Source organism: Mesoplodon bidens (assembly GCF_964165515.1).
Source record: "Mesoplodon bidens genome assembly, chromosome: Y".
In the NCBI taxonomy this organism is placed as follows: Eukaryota; Metazoa; Chordata; class Mammalia; order Artiodactyla; family Ziphiidae; genus Mesoplodon; species Mesoplodon bidens.
In genome coordinates, this window is record NC_138180.1 from 21185773 (window position 1) to 21210489 (window position 24717).

A 24717-nucleotide genomic window follows, 5' to 3' on the forward strand; every position below is an offset into this window, starting at 1 on the left:
CTTCTGATGTCAATTAAAACACTTCGTTATTCATTTTAATAAATCTTTTTACTTATAAAGATTTGAATTTTTAAAGATTCCAGCTTACTTGTAAGTTTCTAAGCGTCAGGTCCTCTACATTGTGGCTGGCCAAAGGCTTAGTTCAAAATATAGCAAAGTATATATTGACCTATTTTGCCCTCGACATTCTGTGATTTCCTACATCTCACCTTTCTTTGCAGACAAGCCATTTGAAATAACCTTAACATTTCACAGCCAATAAGTCTTTGAAATAATGTGTAGTTTTCAGAGAAATCTTCATATATATATTTTGGCAGAAAATCTGACCTGCCATAATTTTCAAAACAACATAATTTCACTCTTCTCAATGATGAATCTGTTGTATTACACAACCTTTGAGTATTTAGCTTTATCAATGACATGTACTTTAAAAATGTTTTAGAGATCCTACCAGTCTTTGAAAACATCCTTGTTCCTTGTTTCAGTTCCAGTTTTACGTATATTTTCGGCCTTGCACCTGATTATTCAAACCTCTGATCGATGGCCTAGGGAATCTAATTCTGGTATTGATTGTTTTTGCTGATTGTCTCCCCCTGTAGCTGATTTCTTCATTATTGTGTAAATTTAGATCATGAGCTCATGTTTAGCTAAACATCTGACTTTGTAAGAGGCTTAGGTGTGAACACTCATAAGCTTCATCAGAAAGTCCCCAAAGATTTATTTGTGTCCCTCCAATGAGTTGCCCACGAGGACCCCGTTTTCTACAAGGGTTGGTCCACTACTCCCTCTAGAGGCACGGCCTCAGACAGGGCTGCCTTGCGCCCCACGAACTGGGGCAGTGGCAGTGGGCGGCCTGTGGCCCGGGTAGGAGCCTCTCTGCCTGTGTCCCAGGGACCCATCTGCCTGCGAACTTCGGTCACCTGGCAGGAAGCTACGATGCCCAGACCTATGGTTAGCTGTGCAGCGAGGTGTACTGCGCGGACAGGTTCCACACACACTTCAAGTAATAGTGCGGCCTGAGTGGAAAGGTGAGAGTTTGGGCAGCTGAGCAGACAAAGAAGGCGCCCTTTGTCCTGGGCCTAAATTCTTGTGAAACCCCACTGGGCTTGCCGGGCTCTGAGGGCCCTGCCCTGTGCCCCCTGCTCCCCTACACTTTGTTCAGTCACAGCAGAGATGGCCACACCCACTCCCTCTGTGAGGGCAGTGTTCCAAACTCCCTCAGCCCCGCCCCCTCTCCACAGGATAACATGGACTACAGATGCTGCATTCTGAGTCCAGGGCATTCCGACAATGCCAAGGGCAGACATGATGACCTTAAATGATTTCCTCTTGTGTCAGTTTTGGTAAATATTAGGAGCTAGGAACTTGTCCACTTTTCACAAACGTTCAAATTTACTGGCATTTCATATACTCTCTGCTATAACATTCTCCTGATTCTTTCTGTATATTCTTTACTTATGTTTTGGTTTTCCTTAATCAAAGTGTGTCTTTTAATCTTGTCAAAGAATATTCTTTGGACTTACTACATCACCTGAATTTTATACGTTTTCTATTGTATTAAGTTCTGCTCCTATCTTTATTTATATTTTTTCTATGTTCTCAGGTTTATTGTTTTGATATTCTGATGTCAATTAAAACACTTGGTTATTCATTTTAATAAATCTTTTTACTTATAAAGATGTGAACTTTTCAAGATTCCAGCTTACTTGTAAGTTTCTAAGGGTCAGGTCCTCTACAATGTGGCGGCCTAAGTCTTAGTTCACCATATAGCAATGTATATATTGACCTATTTTCCCCTCGACTTTCTGTGATTCCCTACATCTCACCTTTCTTTGCAAACAAGCCATTCGAAATACCCTTAACTTATTTCACAGCCAATAAGTCTTTGAAATAATGTGTATTTTTTAGAGAAATCTTCTTATATAATTACGCAGAAAATCTCACCTGCCATAGTTTTCAAAACAGCATAATTTCACTCTTCTCAATGATGAATCTGTTGTATTACACAACCATTGAGTATTTAGCTTTATCAATGACATCTATTTTAAAAATGTTTTAGAGATTGAACCAGTGTTTGAAAACATCCTTGTTCCTTGTTTCAGTTCAAGTTTTGTGTATACTTTCTGCCTTGCACCTGATTACTCCAACATCTGATGGTTGGCCTAGGGAATCTAATTCTGGTATTGATTGTTTTTGCTGCTTGTCTCCCCTTGTAGCTGATTTCTTCATTATTGTGTAAATTTAGATCATGAGCTCATGTTTAGCTAATCAGCTGACCTTGTAAGAGGCTTAGGTGTGAACGCTCGTAAGCTTCAGCAGAAAGTCCGCAAAGATTTGTTTGTGTCCCTCCAATAAGTTACCGCGTGGACCCCTTTTTGTACAAGTGTTGGTCCACTACTCCCTCTAGAGGCTGGGACTCAGACAGGACTGCTTTGCTGCCCCCGATCTGGGATAATGTCTTTGGGCGGCCTGTGGCCTGGGCAGGAGGCTCACCACGTGTGTCTCACGACCCATCTGCCTGTGAACTTCGGTCACCTGGCCGGAAGCTATGATGCCCAGACCGATGGTTAGCTTTGCATCGAGGTGTACTGCGCGGACAGATTCCACACACACTTTAAGTAAGAGGGCGGACTGAGTGGAAAGGTGAGAGTTTGGGCAGATGTGCAGACAAAGAAGGCGCACCTTGGCCTGGGCCTAAATGCTTGTGACACACGACTGGGCCTGCCGGGCTCTGAGGGCCCTGCCGTTGGACCCCTTCTCCCCTGCCCATTGTTCAGTCACAGCAGAGATGGCCCCACCCACTCCCTCAGTGAAGGCAGTGTTCCAACCTCCCTCAGCCTCGCACCCTCTCTGCAGGTTACCATGGATTACAGATGCTGCATTCAGAGGCCAGGGCCTTCCGAGAATGCCAAGGGCAGACATGATGACCTTAAATGATTTCCTCTTGTGTCAATTTTGGTAAACTTTAGGAGCTAGGAAATGGTCCACTTTACACAAATATTCAAATTTACTGGCATTTCATATATTCTCTGCTATAACATTGTCCTGATTCTTTCTGTATATTCTTTACTTATGTTTGGTTTTCCTTAACCAAAGTGTGTCTTTTAAATCTTGTCAAAGAATATTCTTTAGACTTACTACCTCAACTGAATTTTATACGTTTTCGGTGGTATTAAGTTCATCTCATATCTTTATTTATCTTTTTTCTATGTTCTCAGGGTTTATTGTTTTGATCTTCTGATGTCAATTAAAACACTTGGTTATTCATTTTAATAAATCTTTTTACTTATAAAGATTTGAATTTTTAAAGATTCCAGCTTACTTGTAAGTTTCTAAGCGTCAGGTCCTCTACATTGTGGCTGGCCAAAGGCTTAGTTCACAATATAGCAAAGTATATATTGACCTATTTTGCCCTCGACATTCTGTGATTTCCTACATCTCACCTTTCTTTGCAGACAAGCCATTTGAAATAACCTTAACATTTCACAGCCAATAAGTCTTTGAAATAATGTGTCGTTTTCAGAGAAATCTTCATATATATATTTTGGCAGAAAATCTGACCTGCCATAATTTTCAAAACAACATAATTTCACTCTTCTCAATGATGAATCTGTTGTATTACACAACCTTTGAGTATTTAGCTTTATCAATGACATGTACTTTAAAAATGTTTTAGAGATCCTACCAGTCTTTGAAAACATCCTTGTTCCTTGTTTCAGTTCCAGTTTTACGTATATTTTCGGCCTTGCACCTGATTATTCAAACCTCTGATCGATGGCCTAGGGAATCTAATTCTGGTATTGATTGTTTTTGCTGATTGTCTCCCCCTGTAGCTGATTTCTTCATTATTGTGTAAATTTAGATCATGAGCTCATGTTTAGCTAAACATCTGACTTTGTAAGAGGCTTAGGTGTGAACACTCATAAGCTTCATCAGAAAGTCCCCAAAGATTTATTTGTGTCCCTCCAATGAGTTGCCCACGAGGACCCCGTTTTCTACAAGGGTTGGTCCACTACTCCCTCTAGAGGCACGGCCTCAGACAGGGCTGCCTTGCGCCCCACGATCTGGGGCAGTGGCAGTGGGCGGCCTGTGGCCCGGGTAGGAGCCTCTCTGCGTGTGTCCCAGGGACCCATCTGCCTGCGAACTTCGGTCACCTGGCAGGAAGCTACGATGCCCAGACCTATGGTTAGCTGTGCAGCGAGGTGTACTGCGCGGACAGGTTCCACACACACTTCAAGTAAGAGTGCGGCCTGAGTGGAAAGGTGAGAGTTTGGGCAGCTGAGCAGACAAAGAAGGCGCCCTTTGTCCTGGGCCTAAATTCTTGTGAAACCCCACTGGGCTTGCCGGGCTCTGAGGGCCCTGCCCTGTGCCCCCTGCTCCCCTACCCTTTGTTCAGTCACAGCAGAGATGGCCACACCCACTCCCTCTGTGAGGGCAGTGTTCCAAACTCCCTCAGCCCCGCCCGCTCTCCACAGGATAACATGGACTACAGATGCTGCATTCTGAGTCCAGGGCATTCCGAGAATGCCAAGGGCAGACATGATGACCTTAAATGATTTCCTCTTGTGTCAGTTTTGGTAAATATTAGGAGCTAGGAACTTGTCCACTTTTCACAAACGTTCAAATTTACTGGCATTTCATATACTCTCTGCTATAACATTCTCCTGATTCTTTCTGTATATTCTTTACTTATGTTTTGGTTTTCCTTAATCAAAGTGTGTCTTTTAATCTTGTCAAAGAATATTCTTTGGACTTACTACATCACCTGAATTTTATACGTTTTCTATTGTATTAAGTTCTGCTCCTATCTTTATTTATATTTTCTCTATGTTCTCAGGTTTATTGTTTTGATATTCTGATGTCAATTAAAACACTTGGTTATTCATTTTAATAAATCTTTTTACTTATAAAGATGTGAACTTTTCAAGATTCCAGCTTACTTGTAAGTTTCTAAGGGTCAGGTCCTCTACAATGTGGCGGCCTAAGTCTTAGTTCACCATATAGCAATGTATATATTGACCTATTTTCCCCTCGACTTTCTGTGATTCCCTACATCTCACCTTTCTTTGCAGACAAGCCATTTGAAATACCCTTAACTTATTTCACAGACAATAAGTCTTTGAAATAATGTCTATTTTTTAGAGAAATCTTCTTATATAATTAGGCAGAAAATCTGACCTGCCATAGTTTTCAAAACAGCATAATTTCACTCTTCTCAATGATGAATCTGTTGTATTACACAACCATTGAGTATTTAGCTTTATCAATGACATGTACTTTAAAAATGTTTTAGAGATCCTACCAGTCTTTGAAAACATCCTTGTTCCTTGTTTCAGTTCCTGTTTTGTGTATACTTTCTGCCTTGCACTTGATTATTCCAACATCTGATGGTTGGCCTAGGAAATCTAATTCTGGTATTGATTGTTTTTGCTGCTTGTCTCCCCTTGTAGCTGATTTCTTCATTATTGTGTAAATTTAGATCATGAGCTCATGTTTAGCTAAACAGCTGACCTTGTAAGAGGCTTAGGTGTGAACGCTCGTAAGCTTCAGCAGAAAGTCCGCAAAGATTTGTTTGTGTCCCTCCAATGAGTTACCCGCGCGGACCCCTTTTTCTACAAGTGTTGGTCCACTACTCCCACTAGAGGCTCGGACTCAGACAGGACTGCTTTGCTGCCCCCGATCTGGAATAGTGGCTTTGGGCGGCCTGTGGCCTGGGCCGGAGACGCCCCGCGTGTGTCCCATGACCCATCTGCCTGCGAACTTCGGTCACCTGGCAGGAAGCTATGATGCCCAGACCTATGGTTAGCTTTGCATTGAGGTGTACTGCGCGGACTGATTCCACACACACTTCAAGTAAGAGGGCGGCCTGAGTGGAAAGGTGAGAGTATGGGCAGCTGTGCAGACAAAGAAGGCGCAATTTGACCTGGGCTTAAATGCTTGTGACACACGACTGGGCCTGCTGGGCTCTGAGGGCCCTGCCGTTGGCCCCCTTCTCCCCTGCCCTTTTTCAGTCACAGCAGAGATGGCCCCACCCACTCCCTCAGTGAAGGCAGTGTTCCAACCTCCGTCAGCCACGCCCCCTCTCCGCAGGTTACCATGGACTACAGATGCTGCATTCTGAGGCCAGGGCCTTCCGAGAATGCCAAGGGCAGACATGATGACCTTAAATGATTTTCTCTTGTGTCAATTTTGGTAAACTTTAGGAGCTAGGAAATGGTCCACTTACACAAATGTTCACATTTACTGGCATTTCATATATTCTCTGCTATAACATTGTCCTGATTCTTTCTGTATATTCTTTACTTATGTTTCGATTTTCCTTAATCAAAGTGTCTTTTAAATCTTGTCAAAGAATATTCTTTGGACTTACTACCTCAACTGAATTTTATACGTTTTCTGTGGTATTAAGTTCTGCTCATATCTTTATTTATCTTTTTTCTATGTTCTCAGGGTTTATTGTTTTGATCTTCTGGTGTCAATTAAAACACTTGGTTAATCATTTTAATAAATCTTTTTACTTATAAAGATTTGAATTTTTAAAGATTCCAGCTTACTTGTAAGTTTCTATAGGGCATGTCCTCCACATTGTGGCTGGCCAAAGGCTTAGTTCAGAATATAGCAAAGTATATATTGACCTATTTTCCCCTAGACTTTCTGTGATTTCCTACATCTCACCTTTCTTTGCAGACAAGCCATTTGAAATAACCTTAACTTATTTCACAGACAATAAGTCTGTGAAATAATGTGTAGTTTTCAGAGAAATCTTCTTATATATTTAGGCAGAAAATCTGACCTGCCATAGTTTTCAAAACAGCATAATTTCACTCTTCTCAATGATGAATCTGTTGTATTACACAACCTTTGAGTATTTAGATTTATCAATGACATGCACTTTAAAAATGTTTTAGAGATCCTACCAGTCTTTGAAAACATCCTTGTTCCTTGTTTCTGTTCCAGTTTTATGTATATTTTCTGCCTTGCACCTGATTATTCCAACGTCTGATCGATGGCCTAGGGAATCTAATTCTGGTATTGATTGTTTTTGCTGATTGTCACCCCCTGTAGCTGATTTCTTCATTATTGTGTAAATTTAGATCATGAGCTCATGTTTAGCTAAACATCTGACTTTGTAAGAGGCTTAGGCGTGAACACCCGTAAGTTTCATCAGAAAGTCCGCAAAGATTTATTTGTGTCCCTCCAATGAGTTGCCCGCGAAGACCCCGTTTCCTACAAGTGTTGGTCCACTACTCCCTCTAGAGGCACGGCCTCAGACAGGGCTGCTTTGAACACCACGATCTGTGGCAGTGGCAGTGGGCGGCCTGTGTCCCGGGCAGGAGCCTCTCTGCGTGTGTCCCAGGGACCCATCTGCCTGCGAACTTTGGTCACCTGGCAGGAAGCTACAATGCCCAGACCTATGGTTAGCTGTGCAGCGAGGTGTACTGCGCGGACAGGTTCCAAACACACTTCAAGTAAGAGGGCGGCCTGAGTGGAAAGGTGATAGTTTGGGCAGCTGTGCAGACAAAGAAGGCACCCTTTGGCCTGGGCCTAAATGCTTGTGACACCCCACTGGGCCAGCCGGGCTCTGAGGGCCCAGCGCTGGGCCCCATGCTCCCCTGCCCTTTGTTCAGTCACATCAGAGATGGCCACACCCACTCCCTCTGTGAGGGCAGTGTTCCAAAATCCCTCAGCCCCGCCGCTTCTCCGCAGGTTACCATGGACTACCGATGCTGCATTCTGAGTCCAGGGCATTCCGAGAATGACAACGGCAGACATGATGACCTTAAATGATTTCCTCTTGTGTCAGTTTTGGTAAAATTTAGGAGCTAGGAACTGGTCCACTTTACACAAATGTTCAAATTTACTGGCATTTCATATATTCTCTGCTATAACATTCTCCTGATTCTTTCTGTATATTCTTTACTTATGTTTTGGTTTTCCTTAATCAAAGTGTGTCTTTTAATCTTGTCAAAGAATATTCTTTGGACTTACTACATCACCTGAATTTTATACGTTTTCTATTGTATTAAGTTCTGCTCATATCTTTAATTATCTTTTTTCTGTGTTCTCAGGGTTTATTGTTTTAATATTCTGATGTCAATTAAAACACTTCGTTATTCATTTTAATAAATCTTTTTACTTATAAAGATTTGAACTTTTCAAGATTCCAGCTTACTTGTAAGATTCTAAGGGTCAGGTCCTCTACATTGTGGCTGGCCTAAGTCTTAGTTCTCCATATAGCAATGTATATATTGACCTATTTTCCCCTCGACTTTCTGTGATTCCCTACATCTCACCTTTCTTTGCAGACAAGCCATTTGAAATACCCTTAACTTATTTCACAGCCAATAAGTCTTTGAAATAATGTGTATTTTTTAGAGAAATCTTCTTATATAATTAGGCAGAAAATCTGACCTGCCATAGTTTTCAAAACAGCGTAATTTCACTCTTCTCAATGATGGATCTGTTGTATTACACAACCATTGAGTATTTAGCTTTATCAATGACATGTACTTTAAAAATGTTTTAGAGATCCTACCAGTCTTTGAAAACATCATTGTTCCTTGTTTCAGTTCAAGTTTTGTGTATACTTTCTGCCTTGCACCTGATTATTCCAACATCTCATGGTTGGCCTAGGGAATCTAATTCTGGTATTGATTGTTTTTGCTGCTTGTCTCCCCTTGTAGCTGATTTCTTCATTATTGTGTAAATTTAGATCATGAGCTCATGTTTAGCCAAACATCTGAATTTGTAAGAGGCTTAGGTGTGAACACTCGTAAGCTTCATCAGAAAGTTCGCAAAGATTTATTTGTGTCCCTCCAATGAGTTGCCCACGAGGACCCCGTTTTCTACAAGGGTTGGTCCACTACTCCCTCTAGAGGCACGGCCTCAGACAGGGCTGCTTTGTGCCCCACGATTTGGGGCAGTGGCACTGGGCAGCCTGTTGCCCGGGTAGGAGCCTCTCTGCCTGAGTCCCAGGGACCCATCTGCCTGCGAACTTCGGTCACCTGGCAGGAAGCTACGATGCCCTGACCTATGGTTAGCTGTGCAGCGAGGTGTACTGCGCGGACAGGTTCCACACACACTTCATGTAAGAGGGCGGCCAGAGAGGAAAGGTGAGAGTTTGGGCAGCTGTGCAGACAAAGAATGCGCCCCTTGTCCTGGGCCTAAATGCTTGTGACACCCTACTGGGCCTGCCGGGCTCTGAGGGCCCTGACCTGGGCCCCCTGCTCCCCTACCGTTTGTTCAGTCACAGCAGAGATGGCCACACCCACTCCCTCTGTGAGGGCAGTGTTCCAACCTCCCTCAGACCCGCCCCCTCTCCACAGGTTAACATGGACTACAGATGCAGCATTCTGAGTCCAGGGCATTCCGAGAATGCCAAGGGCTGACATGATGACCTTAAATGATTTCCTTTTGTGTCAGTTTTGGTAAATTTTAGGAGCTACGAACTGGTCCACTTTTCACAAACGTTCAAATTTACTGGCATTTCATATACTCTCTGCTATAACATTCTCCTGATTCTTGCTGTATATTCTTTACTTATATTTGGGTTTTCCTTAATCAAAGTGTGTCTTTTAATCTTGTCAAAGAATATTCTTTGGACTTACTACAATACCTGAATTTTATATGTTTTCTATTGTATTAATTTCTGCTCATATCTTTAATTATATTTTTTCTTTGTTCTCAGGTTTATTGTTTTGATATTCTGATGTCAATTAAAACACTTGGTTATTCATTTTAATAAATCTTTTTACTTATAAAGATTTGAACTTTTCAAGATTCCAGCTTACTTGTAAGTTTCTAAGGGTCAGGTCCTCTACATTGTGGCTGGCCTAAGTCTTAGTTCACCATATATCAATGTATATATTGACCTATTTTCCCCTCGACTTTCTGTGATTCCCTACATCTCACCTTTCTTTGCAGACAAGCCTTTTGAAATACCCTTAACTTATTTCACAGCCAATAAGTCTTTGAAATAATGTGTATTTTTTAGAGAAATCTTCTTATATAATTAGGCAGAAAATCTGACCTGCCATAGTTTTCAAAACAGCGTAATTTCACTCTTCTCAATGATGAATCTGTTGTATTACACAACCATTGAGTATTTAGCTTTATCAATGACATGTACTTTAAAAATGTTTTAGAGATCCTACCAGTCTTTGAAACCATCCTTGTTCCTTGTTTCAGTTCAAGTTTTGTGTATACTTTCTGCCTTGCACCTGTTTATTCGAACATCTGATGGTTGGCCTAGGGAATCTAATTCTGGTATTGATTGTTTTTGCTGCTTGTCTCCCCTTGTAGCTGATTTCTTCATTATTGTGAAAATTTAGATCATGAGCTCATGTTTAGCTAAACATCTGAATTTGTAAGAGGCTTAGGTGTGAACACTCGTAAGCTTCATCAGAAAGTTCGCAAAGATTTATTTGTGTCCCTCCAATGAGTTGCCCACGAGGACCCCGTTTTCTACAAGGGTTGGTCCACTACTCCCTCTAGAGGCACGGCCTCAGACAGGGCTGCTTTGTGCCCCACGATTTGGGGCAGTGGCACTGGGCAGCCTGTTGCCCGGGTAGGAGCCTCTCTGCCTGAGTCCCAGGGACCCATCTGCCTGCGAACTTCGGTCACCTGGCAGGAAGCTACGATGCCCTGACCTATGGTTAGCTGTGCAGCGAGGTGTACTGCGCGGACAGGTTCCACACACACTTCAAGTAAGAGGGCGGCCTGAGTGGAAAGGTGAGAGTTTGGGCAGCTGTGCAGACAAAGAATGCGCCCCTTGTCCTGGGCCTAAATGCTTGTGACACCCTACTGGGCCTGCCGGGCTCTGAGGGCCCTGACCTTGGCCCCCTGCTCCCCTACCCTTTGTTCAGTCACAGCAGAGATGGCCACACCCACTCCCTCTGTGAGGGCAGTGTTCCAACCTCCCTCAGACCCGCTCCTCTCCACAGGTTAACATGGACTACAGATGCAGCATTCTGAATCCAGGGCATTCCGAGAATGCCAAGGGCTGACATGATGACCTTAAATGATTTCCTTTTGTCTCAGTTTTGGTAAATTTTAGGAGCTACGAAATGGTCCACTTTTCACAAACGTTCAAATTTACTGGCATTTCATATACTCTCTGCTATAACATTCTCCTGATTCTTGCTGTATATTCTTTACTTATATTTTGGTTTTCCTTAATCAAAGTGTGTCTTTTAATCTTGTCAAAGAGTATTCTTTGGACTTACTACAATACCTGAATTTTATACGTTTTCTACTGTATTAATTTCTGCTCATATCTTTATTTATATTTTTTCTATGTTCTCAGGTTTATTGTTTTGATATTCTGATGTCAATTAAAACACTTGGTTATTCATTTTAATAAATCTTTTTACTTATAAAGATGTGAACTTTTCAAGATTCCAGCTTACTTGTAAGTTTCTAAGGGTCAGGTCCTCTACAATGTGGCGGCCTAAGTCTTAGTTCACCATATAGCAATGTATATATTGACCTATTTTCCCCTCGACTTTCTGTGATTCCCTACATCTCACCTTTCTTTGCAGACAAGCCATTTGAAATACCCTTAACTTATTTCACAGACAATAAGTCTTTGAAATAATGTCTATTTTTTAGAGAAATCTTCTTATATAATTAGGCAGAAAATCTGACCTGCCATAGTTTTCAAAACAGCATAATTTCACTCTTCTCAATGATGAATCTGTTGTATTACACAACCATTGAGTATTTAGCTTTATCAATGACATGTACTTTAAAAATGTTTTAGAGATCCTACCAGTCTTTGAAAACATCCTTGTTCCTTGTTTCAGTTCCTGTTTTGTGTATACTTTCTGCCTTGCACTTGATTATTCCAACATCTGATGGTTGGCCTAGGAAATCTAATTCTGGTATTGATTGTTTTTGCTGCTTGTCTCCCCTTGTAGCTGATTTCTTCATTATTGTGTAAATTTAGATCATGAGCTCATGTTTAGCTAAACAGCTGACCTTGTAAGAGGCTTAGGTGTGAACGCTCGTAAGCTTCAGCAGAAAGTCCGCAAAGATTTGTTTGTGTCCCTCCAATGAGTTACCCGCGCGGACCCCTTTTTCTACAAGTGTTGGTCCACTACTCCCACTAGAGGCTCGGACTCAGACAGGACTGCTTTGCTGCCCCCGATCTGGGATAGTGGCTTTGGGCGGCCTGTGGCCTGGGCAGGAGACGCCCCGCGTGTGTCCCATGACCCATCTGCCTGCGAACTTCGGTCACCTGGCAGGAAGCTATGATGCCCAGACCTATGGTTAGCTTTGCATTGAGGTGTACTGCGCGGACTGATTCCACACACACTTCAAGTAAGAGGGCGGCCTGAGTGGAAAGGTGAGAGTATGGGCAGCTGTGCAGACAAAGAAGGCGCAATTTGACCTGGGCTTAAATGCTTGTGACACACGACTGGGCCTGCTGGGCTCTGAGGGCCCTGCCGTTGGCCCCCTTCTCCCCTGCCCTTTTTCAGTCACAGCAGAGATGGCCCCACCCACTCCCTCAGTGAAGGCAGTGTTCCAACCTCCGTCAGCCACGCCCCCTCTCCGCAGATTACCATGGACTACAGATGCTGCATTCTGAGGCCAGGGCCTTCCGAGAATGCCAAGGGCAGACATGATGACCTTAAATGATTTTCTCTTGTGTCAATTTTGGTAAACTTTAGGAGCTAGGAAATGGTCCACTTACACAAATGTTCACATTTACTGGCATTTCATATATTCTCTGCTATAACATTGTCCTGATTCTTTCTGTATATTCTTTACTTATGTTTCGATTTTCCTTAATCAAAGTGTCTTTTAAATCTTGTCAAAGAATATTCTTTGGACTTACTACCTCAACTGAATTTTATACGTTTTCTGTGGTATTAAGTTCTGCTCATATCTTTATTTATCTTTTTTCTATGTTCTCAGGGTTTATTGTTTTGATCTTCTGGTGTCAATTAAAACACTTGGTTAATCATTTTAATAAATCTTTTTACTTATAAAGATTTGAATTTTTAAAGATTCCAGCTTACTTGTAAGTTTCTATAGGGCATGTCCTCCACATTGTGGCTGGCCAAAGGCTTAGTTCAGAATATAGCAAAGTATATATTGACCTATTTTCCCCTAGACTTTCTGTGATTTCCTACATCTCACCTTTCTTTGCAGACAAGCCATTTGAAATAACCTTAACTTATTTCACAGACAATAAGTCTGTGAAATAATGTGTAGTTTTCAGAGAAATCTTCTTATATATTTAGGCAGAAAATCTGACCTGCCATAGTTTTCAAAACAGCATAATTTCACTCTTCTCAATGATGAATCTGTTGTATTACACAACCTTTGAGTATTTAGCTTTATCAATGACATGCACTTTAAAAATGTTTTAGAGATCCTACCAGTCTTTGAAAACATCCTTGTTCCTTGTTTCTGTTCCAGTTTTATGTATATTTTCTGCCTTGCACCTGATTATTCCAACGTCTGATCGATGGCCTAGGGAATCTAATTCTGGTATTGATTGTTTTTGCTGATTGTCACCCCCTGTAGCTGATTTCTTCATTATTGTGTAAATTTAGATCATGAGCTCATGTTTAGCTAAACATCTGACTTTGTAAGAGGCTTAGGCGTGAACACCCGTAAGTTTCATCAGAAAGTCCGCAAAGATTTATTTGTGTCCCTCCAATGAGTTGCCCGCGAAGACCCCGTTTCCTACAAGTGTTGGTCCACTACTCCCTCTAGAGGCACGGCCTCAGACAGGGCTGCTTTGAGCACCACGATCTGTGGCAGTGGCAGTGGGCGGCCTGTGTCCCGGGCAGGAGCCTCTCTGCGTGTGTCCCAGGGACACATCTGCCTGCGAACTTCGGTCACCTGGCAGGAAGCTACAATGCCCAGACCTATGGTTAGCTGTGCAGCGAGGTGTACTGCGCGGACAGGTTCCAAACACACTTCAAGTAAGAGGGCGGCCTGAGTGGAAAGGTGATAGTTTGGGCAGCTGTGCAGACAAAGAAGGCGCCCTTTGGCCTGGGCCTAAATGCTTGTGACACCCCACTGGGCCAGCCGGGCTCTGAGGGCCCAGCGCTGGGCCCCATGCTCCCCTGCCCTTTGTTCAGTCACATCAGAGATGGCCACACCCACTCCCTCTGTGAGGGCAGTGTTCCAAAATCCCTCAGCCCCGCCGCTTCTCCGCAGGTTACCATGGACTACCGATGCTGCATTCTGAGTCCAGGGCATTCCGAGAATGACAACGGCAGACATGATGACCTTAAATGATTTCCTCTTGTGTCAGTTTTGGTAAAATTTAGGAGCTAGGAACTGGTCCACTTTACACAAATGTTCAAATTTACTGGCATTTCATATATTCTCTGCTATAACATTCTCCTGATTCTTTCTGTATATTCTTTACTTATGTTTTGGTTTTCCTTAATCAAAGTGTGTCTTTTAATCTTGTCAAAGAATATTCTTTGGACTTACTACATCACCTGAATTTTATACGTTTTCTATTGTATTAAGTTCTGCTCATATCTTTAATTATCTTTTTTCTGTGTTCTCAGGGTTTATTGTTTTAATATTCTGATGTCAATTAAAACACTTCGTTATTCATTTTAATAAATCTTTTTACTTATAAAGATTTGAACTTTTCAAGATTCCAGCTTACTTGTAAGATTCTAAGGGTCAGGTCCTCTACATTGTGGCTGGCCTAAGTCTTAGTTCTCCATATAGCAATGTATATATTGACCTATTTTCCCCTCGACTTTCTGTGATTCCCTACATCTCACCTTTCTTTGCAGACAAGCCATTTGAAATACCCTTAACTTATTTCACAGCCAATAAGTCTTTGAAATAATGTGTATTTTTTAGAGAAATCTTCTTATATAATTAGGCAGAAAATCTGACCTGCCATAGTTTTCAAAACAGCGTAATTTCACTCTTCTCAATGATGGATCTGTTGTATTACACAACCATTGAGTATTTAGCTTTATCAATGACATGTACTTTAAAAATGTTTTAGAGATCCTACCAGTCTTTGAAAACATCCTTGTTCCTTGTTTCAGTTCAAGTTTTGTGTATACTTTCTGCCTTGCACCTGATTATTCCAACATCTGATGGTTGGCCTAGGGAATCTAATTCTGGTATTGATTGTTTTTGCTGCTTGTCTCCCCTTGTAGCTGATTTCTTCATTATTGTGTAAATTTAGATCATGAGCTCATGTTTAGCCAAACATCTGAATTTGTAAGAGGCTTAGGTGTGAACACTCGTAAGCTTCATCAGAAAGTTCGCAAAGATTTATTTGTGTCCCTCCAATGAGTTGCCCACGAGGACCCCGTTTTCTACAAGGGTTGGTCCACTACTCCCTCTAGAGGCACGGCCTCAGACAGGGCTGCTTTGTGCCCCACGATTTGGGGCAGTGGCACTGGGCAGCCTGTTGCCCGGGTAGGAGCCTCTCTGCCTGAGTCCCAGGGACCCATCTGCCTGCGAACTTCGGTCACCTGGCAGGAAGCTACGATGCCCTGACCTATGGTTAGCTGTGCAGCGAGGTGTACTGCGCGGACAGGTTCCACACACACTTCATGTAAGAGGGCGGCCAGAGTGGAAAGGTGAGAGTTTGGGCAGCTGTGCAGACAAAGAATGCGCCCCTTGTCCTGGGCCTAAATGCTTGTGACACCCTACTGGGCCTGCAGGGCTCTGAGGGCCCTGACCTGGGCCCCCTGCTCCCCTACCCTTTGTTCAGTCACAGCAGAGATGGCCACACCCACTCCCTCTGTGAGGGCAGTGTTCCAACCTCCCTCAGACCCGCCCCCTCTCCACAGGTTAACATGGACTACAGATGCAGCATTCTGAGTCCAGGGCATTCCGAGAATGCCAAGGGCTGACATGATGACCTTAAATGATTTCCTTTTGTGTCAGTTTTGGTAAATTTTAGGAGCTACGAACTGGTCCACTTTTCACAAACGTTCAAATTTACTGGCATTTCATATACTCTCTGCTATAACATTCTCCTGATTCTTGCTGTATATTCTTTACTTATATTTTGGTTTTCCTTAATCAAAGTGTGTCTTTTAATCTTGTCAAAGAATATTCTTTGGACTTACTACAATACCTGAATTTTATATGTTTTCTATTGTATTAATTTCTGCTCATATCTTTAATTATATTTTTTCTATGTTCTCAGGTTTATTGTTTTGATATTCTGATGTCAATTAAAACACTTGGTTATTCATTTTAATAAATCTTTTTACTTATAAAGATTTGAACTTTTCAAGATTCCAGCTTACTTGTAAGTTTCTAAGGGTCAGGTCCTCTACATTGTGGCTGGCCTAAGTCTTAGTTCACCATATATCAATGTATATATTGACCTATTTTCCCCTCAACTTTCTGTGATTCCCTACATCTCACCTTTCTTTGCAGACAAGCCTTTTGAAATACCCTTAACTTATTTCACAGCCAATAAGTGTTTGAAATAATGTGTATTTTTAGAGAAATCTTCTTATATAATTACGCAGAAAATCTCACCTGCCATAGTTTTCAAAACAGCATAATTTCACTCTTCTCAATGATGAATCTGTTGTATTACACAACCATTGAGTATTTAGCTTTATCAATGACATGTACTTTAAAAATGTTTTAGAGATTGTACCAGTCTTTGAAAACATCCTTGTTCCTTCTTTCAGTTCAAGTTTTGTGTATACTTTCTGCCTTGCACCTGATTACTCCAACATCTGATGGTTGGCCTAGGGAATCTAATTCTGGTATTGATTGTTTTTGCTGCTTGTCTCCCCTTGTAGCTGATTTCTTCATTATTGTGTAAATTTAGATCATGAGCTCATGTTTAGCTAAACAGCTGACCTTGTAAGAGGCTTAGGTGTGAACGCTCGTAAGCTTCAGCAGAAAGTCCGCAAAGATTTGTTTGTGTCCCTCCAATAAGTTACCTGCGCGGACCCCTTTTTCTACAAGTGTTGGTCCACTACTCCCTCTAGAGGCTGGGACTCAGACAGGACTGCTTTGCTGCCCCCGATCTGGGATAATGTCTTTGGGCGGCCTGTGGCCTGGGCAGGAGGCTCACCACGTGTGTCTCACGACCCATCTGCCTGTGAACTTCGGTCACCTGGCCGGAAGCTATGATGCCCAGACCGATGGTTAGCTTTGCATCGAGGTGTACTGCGCGGACCAATTCCACACACACTTTAAGTAAGAGGGCGGCCTGAGTGGAAAGGTGAGAGTTTGGGCAACTGTGCAGACAAAGAAGGTGCACTTTGGCCTGGGCCTAAATGCTTGTGACACACGACTGGGCCTGCCGGGCTCTGTGGGCCCTGCCGTTGGACCCCTTCTCCCCTGCTCTTTGTTCAGTCACAGCAGAGATGGCCCCACCCACTCCCTCAGTGAAGGCAGTGTTCCAACCTCCCTCAGCCTCGCCCCCACTCTGCCGGTTACCATGGACTACAGATGCTGCGTTCTGAGGCCAGGGCCTTCCGAGAATGCCAAGGGCAGACATGATGACCTTAAATGATTTCCTCTTGTGTCAATTTTGGTAAACATTAGGAGCTAGGAAATGGTCCACTTTACACAATTGTTCAAATTTACTGGCATTTCATATATTCTCTGCTATAACATTGTCCTGATTCTTTCTGTATATTCTTTACTTATGTTTGGTTTTCCTTAATCAAAGTGTTTCTTTTAATTCTTGTCAAAGAATATTCTTTGGACTTACTACCTCAACTGAATTTTATACGTATTCGGTGGTATTAAGTTCTTCTCATATCTTTATTTATCTTTTTTCTATGTTCTCAGGGTTTATTATTTTGATCTTCTGCTGTCAATTAAAACACTGGTTATTCATTTTTATAAATCTTTTTACTTATAAAGATTTGAATTTTTAAAGATTCCAACTTACTTGTAAGTTTCTAAGCGTCAGGTCCTCTACATTGTGGCTGGCCAAAGGCTTAGTTCACAATATAGCAAAGTATATATTGACCTATTTTGCCCTCGGCTTTCTGTGATTTCCTACATCTCACCTTTCTTTGCAGACAAGCCATTTGAAATAACCTTAACATTTCACAGCCAATAAGTCTTTGAAATAATGTGTAGTTTTCAGAGAAATCTTCATATATATATTTTGGCAGATAATCTGACCTGCCATAGTTTTCAAAACAACATAATTTCACTCTTCTCAATGATGAATCTGTTGTATTACACAACCTTTGCGTATTTAGCTTTATCAATGACATGTACTTTAAAAATGTTTTAGAGATCCTACCAGTCTTTGAAAACATCCTTGTTCCTTGTTTCAGTTCCAGTTTTAGGTATATTTTCTGCCTTGCACCTGATTATTCAAACCTCTGATCGATGGCCTAGGGAATCTAATTCTGGTATTGATTGTTTTTGCTGATTGTCTCCCCCTGTAGCTGATTCCTTCATTATTGTGTAAATTTAGATCATGAGCTCATGTTTAACTAAACATCTGACTTTGTAAGAGGCTTAGGTGTGAACACTCATAAGCTTCATAAGAAAGTCCGCAAAGATTTATTTGTGTCCCTCCAATGAGTTGCCCACGAGGACCCCGTTTTCTACAAGGGTTGGTCCACTACTCCCTCTAGAGGTACGGCCTCAGACAGGGCTGCCTTGCGCCCCACGATCTGGGGCAGTGGCACTGGGCGGCCTGAGGCCCGGGTAGGAGCCTCTCTGCCTGTGTCCCTGGAACCCATCTGCCTGCGAACTTCGGTCACCTGGCAGGAAGCTACGATGCCCAGACCTATGGTTAGCTGTGCAGCGAGGTGTACTGCGCGGACAGGTTCCACACACACTTCAAGTAAGAGGGCGGCCTGAGTGGAAAGGTGAGAGTTTGGGCAGCTGTGCAGACAAAGAAGGCGCCCTTTGTCCTGGGCCTAAATTCTTGTGAAACCCCACTGGGCCTGCCGGGCTCTGAGGGCCCTGCCCTGTGCCCCCTGCTTCCCTACCCTTTGTTCAGTCACAGCAGAGATGGCCACACCCACTCCCTCTGTGAGGGCAGTGTTCCAAACTCCCTCAGCCCCGCCCCCTCTCCACAGGATAACATGGACTACAGATGCTGCATTCTGAGTCCAGGGCATTCCGAGAATGCCAAGGGCAGACATGATGACCTTAAATGATTTCCTCTTGTGTCAGTTTTGGTAAATTTTAGGAGCTAGGAACTGGTCCACTTTTCACAAACGTTCAAATTTACTGGCATTTCATATACTCTCTGCTATAACATTCTCCTGATTCTTTCTGTATATTCTTTACTTATGTTTTGGTTTTCCTTAATCAAAGTGTGTCTTTTAATCTTGTCAAAGAATATTCTTTGGACTTACTACATCACCTGAATTTTATACGTTTTCTATTGTATTAAGTTCTGCTCCTATCTTTATTTATATTTTTTCTATGTTCTCAGGTTTATTGTTTTGATATTCTGATGTCAATTAAAACACTTGGTTATTCATTTTAATAAATCTTTTTACTTATAAAGATTTGAACTTTTCAAGATTCCAGCTTACTTGTAAGTTTCTAAGGGTCAGGTCCTCTACATTGTGGCTGGCCTAAGTCTTAGTTCACCATATAGCAATGTATATATTGACCTATTTTCCCCTCGACTTTCTGTGATTCCCTACATCTCACCTTTCTTTGCAGACAAGCCATTTGAAATACCCTTAACTTATTTCACAGCCAATAAGTCTTTGAAATAATGTGTATTTTTTAGAGAAATCTTCTTATATAATTAGGCAGAAAATCTGACCTGACATAGTTTTCAAAACAGCATAATTTCACTCTTCTCAATGATGAATCTGTTGTATTACACAACCATTGAGTATTTAGCTTTATCAATGACATGTACTTTAAAAATGTTTTAGAGATCCTACCAGTCTTTGAAAACATCCTTGTTCCTTGTTTCAGTTCCTGTTTTGTGTATACTTTCTTCCTTGCACTTGATTATTCCAACATCTGATGGTTGGCCTAGGAAATCTAAATCTGGTATTGATTGTTTTTGCTGCTTGTCTCCCCTTGTAGCTGATTTCTTCATTATTGTGTAAATTTAGATCATGAGCTCATGTTTAGCTAAGCAGCTGACCTTGTAAGAGGCTTAGGTGTGAACGCTCGTAAGCTTCAGCAGAAATTCCCAAAGATTTGTTTGTGTCCCTCCAATGAGTTACCCGCGCGGACCCCTTTTTCTACAAGTGTTGGTCCACTACTCCCTCTAGAGGCTCGGACTCAGACAGGACTGCTTTGCTGCCCCCGATCTGGGATAGTGGCTTTGGGCGGCCTGTGGCCTGGGCAGGAGACGCCCCACGTGTGTCCCATGACCCATCTGCCTGCGAACTTCGGTCACCTGGCAGGAATCTATAATGCCCAGACCTATGGTTAGCTTTGCATCGAGGTGTACTGCGCGGACTGATTCCACACACACTTTAAGTAAGAGGGCGGCCTGAGTGGAAAGGTGAGAGTATGGGCAGCTGTTCAGACAAAGAAGGCGCAATTTGGCCTTGGCTTAAATGCTTGTGACACACGACTGGGCCTGCTGGGCTCTGAGGGCCCTGCCGTTGGCCCCTTCTCCCCTGCCCTTTTTCAGTCACAGCAGAGATGGCCCCACCCTCTCCCTCAGTGAAGTCAGTGTTCCAACATCCCTCAGCCACGCCCCCTCTCCGCAGGTTACCATGGACTACAGATGCTGCATTCTGAGGACAGGGCATACCGAGAATGCCAAGGGCACACATGATGACCTTAAATGATTTTCTCTTGTGTCAATTTTGGTAAACTTTAGGAGCTAGGAAATGGTCCACTTACACAAATGTTCACATTTACTGGCATTTCATATATTCTCTGCTATAACATTGTCCTGATTCTTTCTGTATATTCTTTACTTATGTTTCGGTTTTCCTTAATCAAAGTGTCTTTTAAATCTTGTCAAAGAATATTCTTTAGACTTACTACCTCAGCTGAATTTTATACGTTTTCTGTGGAATTAAGTTCTGCTCATATCTTTATTTATCTTTTTTCTATGTTCTCAGGGTTTATTGTTTTGATCTTCTGGTGTCAATTAAAACACTTGGTTAATCATTTTAATAAATGTTTTTACTTATAAAGATTTGAATTTTTAAAGATTCCAGCTTACTTGTAAGTTTCTAAGGGTCAGGTCCTCTACATTGTGGCTGGCCAAAGGCTTAGTTCACAATATAGCAATGTATATATTGACCTATTTTCCCCTCGACTTTCTGTGATTTCCTACATCTCACCTTTCTTTGCAGTCAAGCCATTTGAAATAACCTTAACTTATTTCACAGCCAATAAGTCTTTGAAATAATGTGCAGTTTTCAGAGAAATCTTCTTATATATTTAGGCAGAAAATCTGACCTGCCATAGTTTTCAAAACAGCATAATTTCACTCTTCTCAATGATGAATCTGTTGTATTACACAACCTTTGAGTATTTAGCTTTATCAATGACATGCACTTTAAAAATGTTTTAGAGATCCTACCAGTCTTTGAAAACATCCTTGTTCCTTGTTTCAGTTCCAGTTTTATGTATATTTTCTGCCTTGCACCTGATTATTCCAACGTCTGATCGATGGCCTAGGGAATCTAATTCTGGTATTGATTGTTTTTGCTGATTGTCTCCCCATGTAGCTGATTTCTTCATTATTGTGTAAATTTAGATCATGAGCTCATGTTTAGCTAAACCTCTGACTTTGTAAGAGGCTTAGGCGTGAACACCCGTAAGTTTCATCAGAAAGTCCGCAAAGATATATTTGTGTCCCTCCAATGAGTTGGCGCGAGGACACCGTTTCCTACAAGTGTTGGTCCACTACTCCCTCTAGAGGCACGGCCTCAGACAGGGCTGCTTTGAGCCCCACGATCTGTGGCAGTGGCAGTGGGCTGCCTGTGGCCCGGGCAGGAGCCTCTCTGCGTGTGTCCCAGGGACCCATCTGCCTGCGAAATTCGGTCACTTGGCAGGAAGCTACAATGCCCAGACCTATGGTTAGCTGTGCAGCGAGGTGTACTGCGCGGACAGGTTCCACACACACTTCAAGTAAGAGGGCGGCCTGAGTGGAAAGGTGATACTTTGGAGAGCTGTGCAGACAAAGAAGGCGCCCTTTGGCCTGGGCCTAAATGCTTGTGACACACCACTGGGCCTGCCGGGCTCTGAGGGCCCTGCACTGGGCCCCATGCTCCCCTGCCCTTTGTTCACTCACATCAGAGATGGCCACACCCACTCCCTCTTTGAGGGCCGTGTTCCAACCTGCCTCAGCCCCGCCCCTTCTCCGCAGGTTTCCATGGACTACCAATGCTGCATTCTGAGTCCAGGGCATTCCGAGAATTCCAAGGGCAGACATGATGACCTTAAATGATTTCCTCTTGTGTCAGTTTTGGTAAACTTTAGGAGCTAGGAACTGGTCCACTTTACACAAATGTACAAATTTACTGGCATTTCATATATTCTCTGCTATAACATTCTCCTGATTCTTTCTGTATATTCTTTACTTATGTTTTGATTTTCCTTTATCAAAGTGTGTCTTTTAATCTTGTCAAAGAATATTCTTTGGACTTACTACATCACCTGAATTTTATACGTTTTCTATTGTATTAAGTTCTGCTCATATCTTTATTTATCTATTTTCTGTGTTCTCAGGGTTTATTGTTTTGATCTTCTGATGTCAATTGAAACACTTGGTTATTCATTTTAATAAATCTTTTTACTTATAAAGATTTGAACTTTTCAAGATTCCAGCTTACTTGTAAGTTTCTAAGGGTCAGGTCCTCTACATTGTGGCTGGCCTAAGTCTTAGTTCTCCATATAGCAATGTATATATTGACCTATTTTCCCCTCGACTTTCTTTGATTCCCTACATCTCACCTTTCTTTGCAGACAAGCCATTTGAAATACCCTTAACTTATTTCACAGCCAATAATTCTTTGAAATAATGTGTATTTTTTAGAGAAATCTTCTTATATAATTAGGCAGAAAATCTGACCTGCCATAGTTTTCAAAACAGCATAAATTCACTCTTCTCAATGATGAATCTGTTGTATTACACAACCATTGAGTATTTAGCTTTATCAATGACATGTACTTTAAAAATGTTTTAGAGATCCTACCAGTCTTTGAAAACATCCTTGTTCCTTGTTTCAGTTCAAGTTTTGTGTATACTTTCTGCCTTGCACCTGATTATTCCAACATCTGATGGTTGGCCTAGGGAATCTAATTCTGATATTGATTGTTTTTGCTGCTTGTCTCCCCTTGTAGCTGATTTCTTCATTATTGTGTAAATTTAGATCATGAGCTCATGTTTAGCTAAACATCTGAATTTGTAAGAGGCTTAGGTGTGAACACTCGTAAGCTTCATCAGAAAGTCCGCAAAGATTTATTTGTGTCCCTTCAATGAGTTGCCCACGAGGACCCCGTTTTCTACAAGGGTTGGTCCACTACTACCTCTAGAAGCACGGCCTCAGACAGGGCTGCTTTGCGCCCCACGATTTGGGGCAGTGGCACTGGGCGGCCTGTTGCCCGGGTAGGAACCTCTCTGCCTGAGTCCCAGGGACCCATCTGCCTGCAAACTTCGGTCACCTGGCAGGAAGCTACGATGCCCAGAACTATGGTTAGCTGTGCAGCGAGGTGTACTTCGCGGACAGGTTCCACACACACTTCAAGTCAGAGGGCGGCCTGAGTGGAAAGGTGAGAGTTTGGGCAGCTGTGCAGACAAAGAAGGCGCCCTTTGTCCTGGGCCTAAATTCTTGTGGAACCCCACTGGGCCTGCCGGGCACTGAGGGCCCTGACATCGGCCCCCTGCTTCGCTACCATTTGTTCAGTCACAGCAGAGATGGCCCCACCCACTCCCTCAGTGTAGGCAGTGTTCCACCCTCCCTCAACCCCGCCCCCTCTCCGCAGGTTACCATGGACTACAGATGCTGCATTCTGAGTCCAGGGCATTCCGAGTATGCCAAGGGCAGACATGATGACCTTAAATGACTTCCTATTGTGTCAATTTTGGTAAACTTTAGGAGCTAGGAAATGGTCCACTTTACACAAATGTTCAAATTTACTGGCATTTCATATATTCTCTGCTATAACATTGTCCTGATTCTTTCTGTATATTCTTTACTTATGTTTTGGTTTTCCTTAATCAAAGTCTGTCTTTTAAATCTTGTCAAAGAATATTCTTTGGACTTACTACCTCAACTGAATTTTATACGTTTTCTGTGGTATTAAGTTCTGCTCATATATTTATTTATCTTTTTTCTATGTTCTCAGGGTTTATTGTTTTGATCTTCTGATGTCAATTTAAACACTTGTTTATTCATTTTAATAAATCTTTTTACTTATAAAGTTTTGAATTTTTAAAGATTCCAGCTTACTTGTAAGTTTCTAAGGGTCAGGTGCTCTACATTGTGGCTGGCCAAAGGCTTAGTACACAATATAGCAACGTATATATTGACCTATTTTCCCCTCGACTTTCTAAGATTTCCTACATCTCACCTTTCTTTGCAGACAAGCCATTTGAAATAACCTTAACTTAGTTCACAGCCAATAGGTCTTTGAAATAATGTGTAGTTTTCAGAGAAATCTTCTTATATATTTAGGCAGAAAATCTGACCTGCCATAGTTTTCAAAACAGCATAATTTCACTCTTCTCAAGGATGAATCTGTTGTATTACACAACCTTTGAGTATTTAGCTTTATCAATGACATGTACTTTAAAAATGTTTTAGAGATCCTACTAGTCTTTGA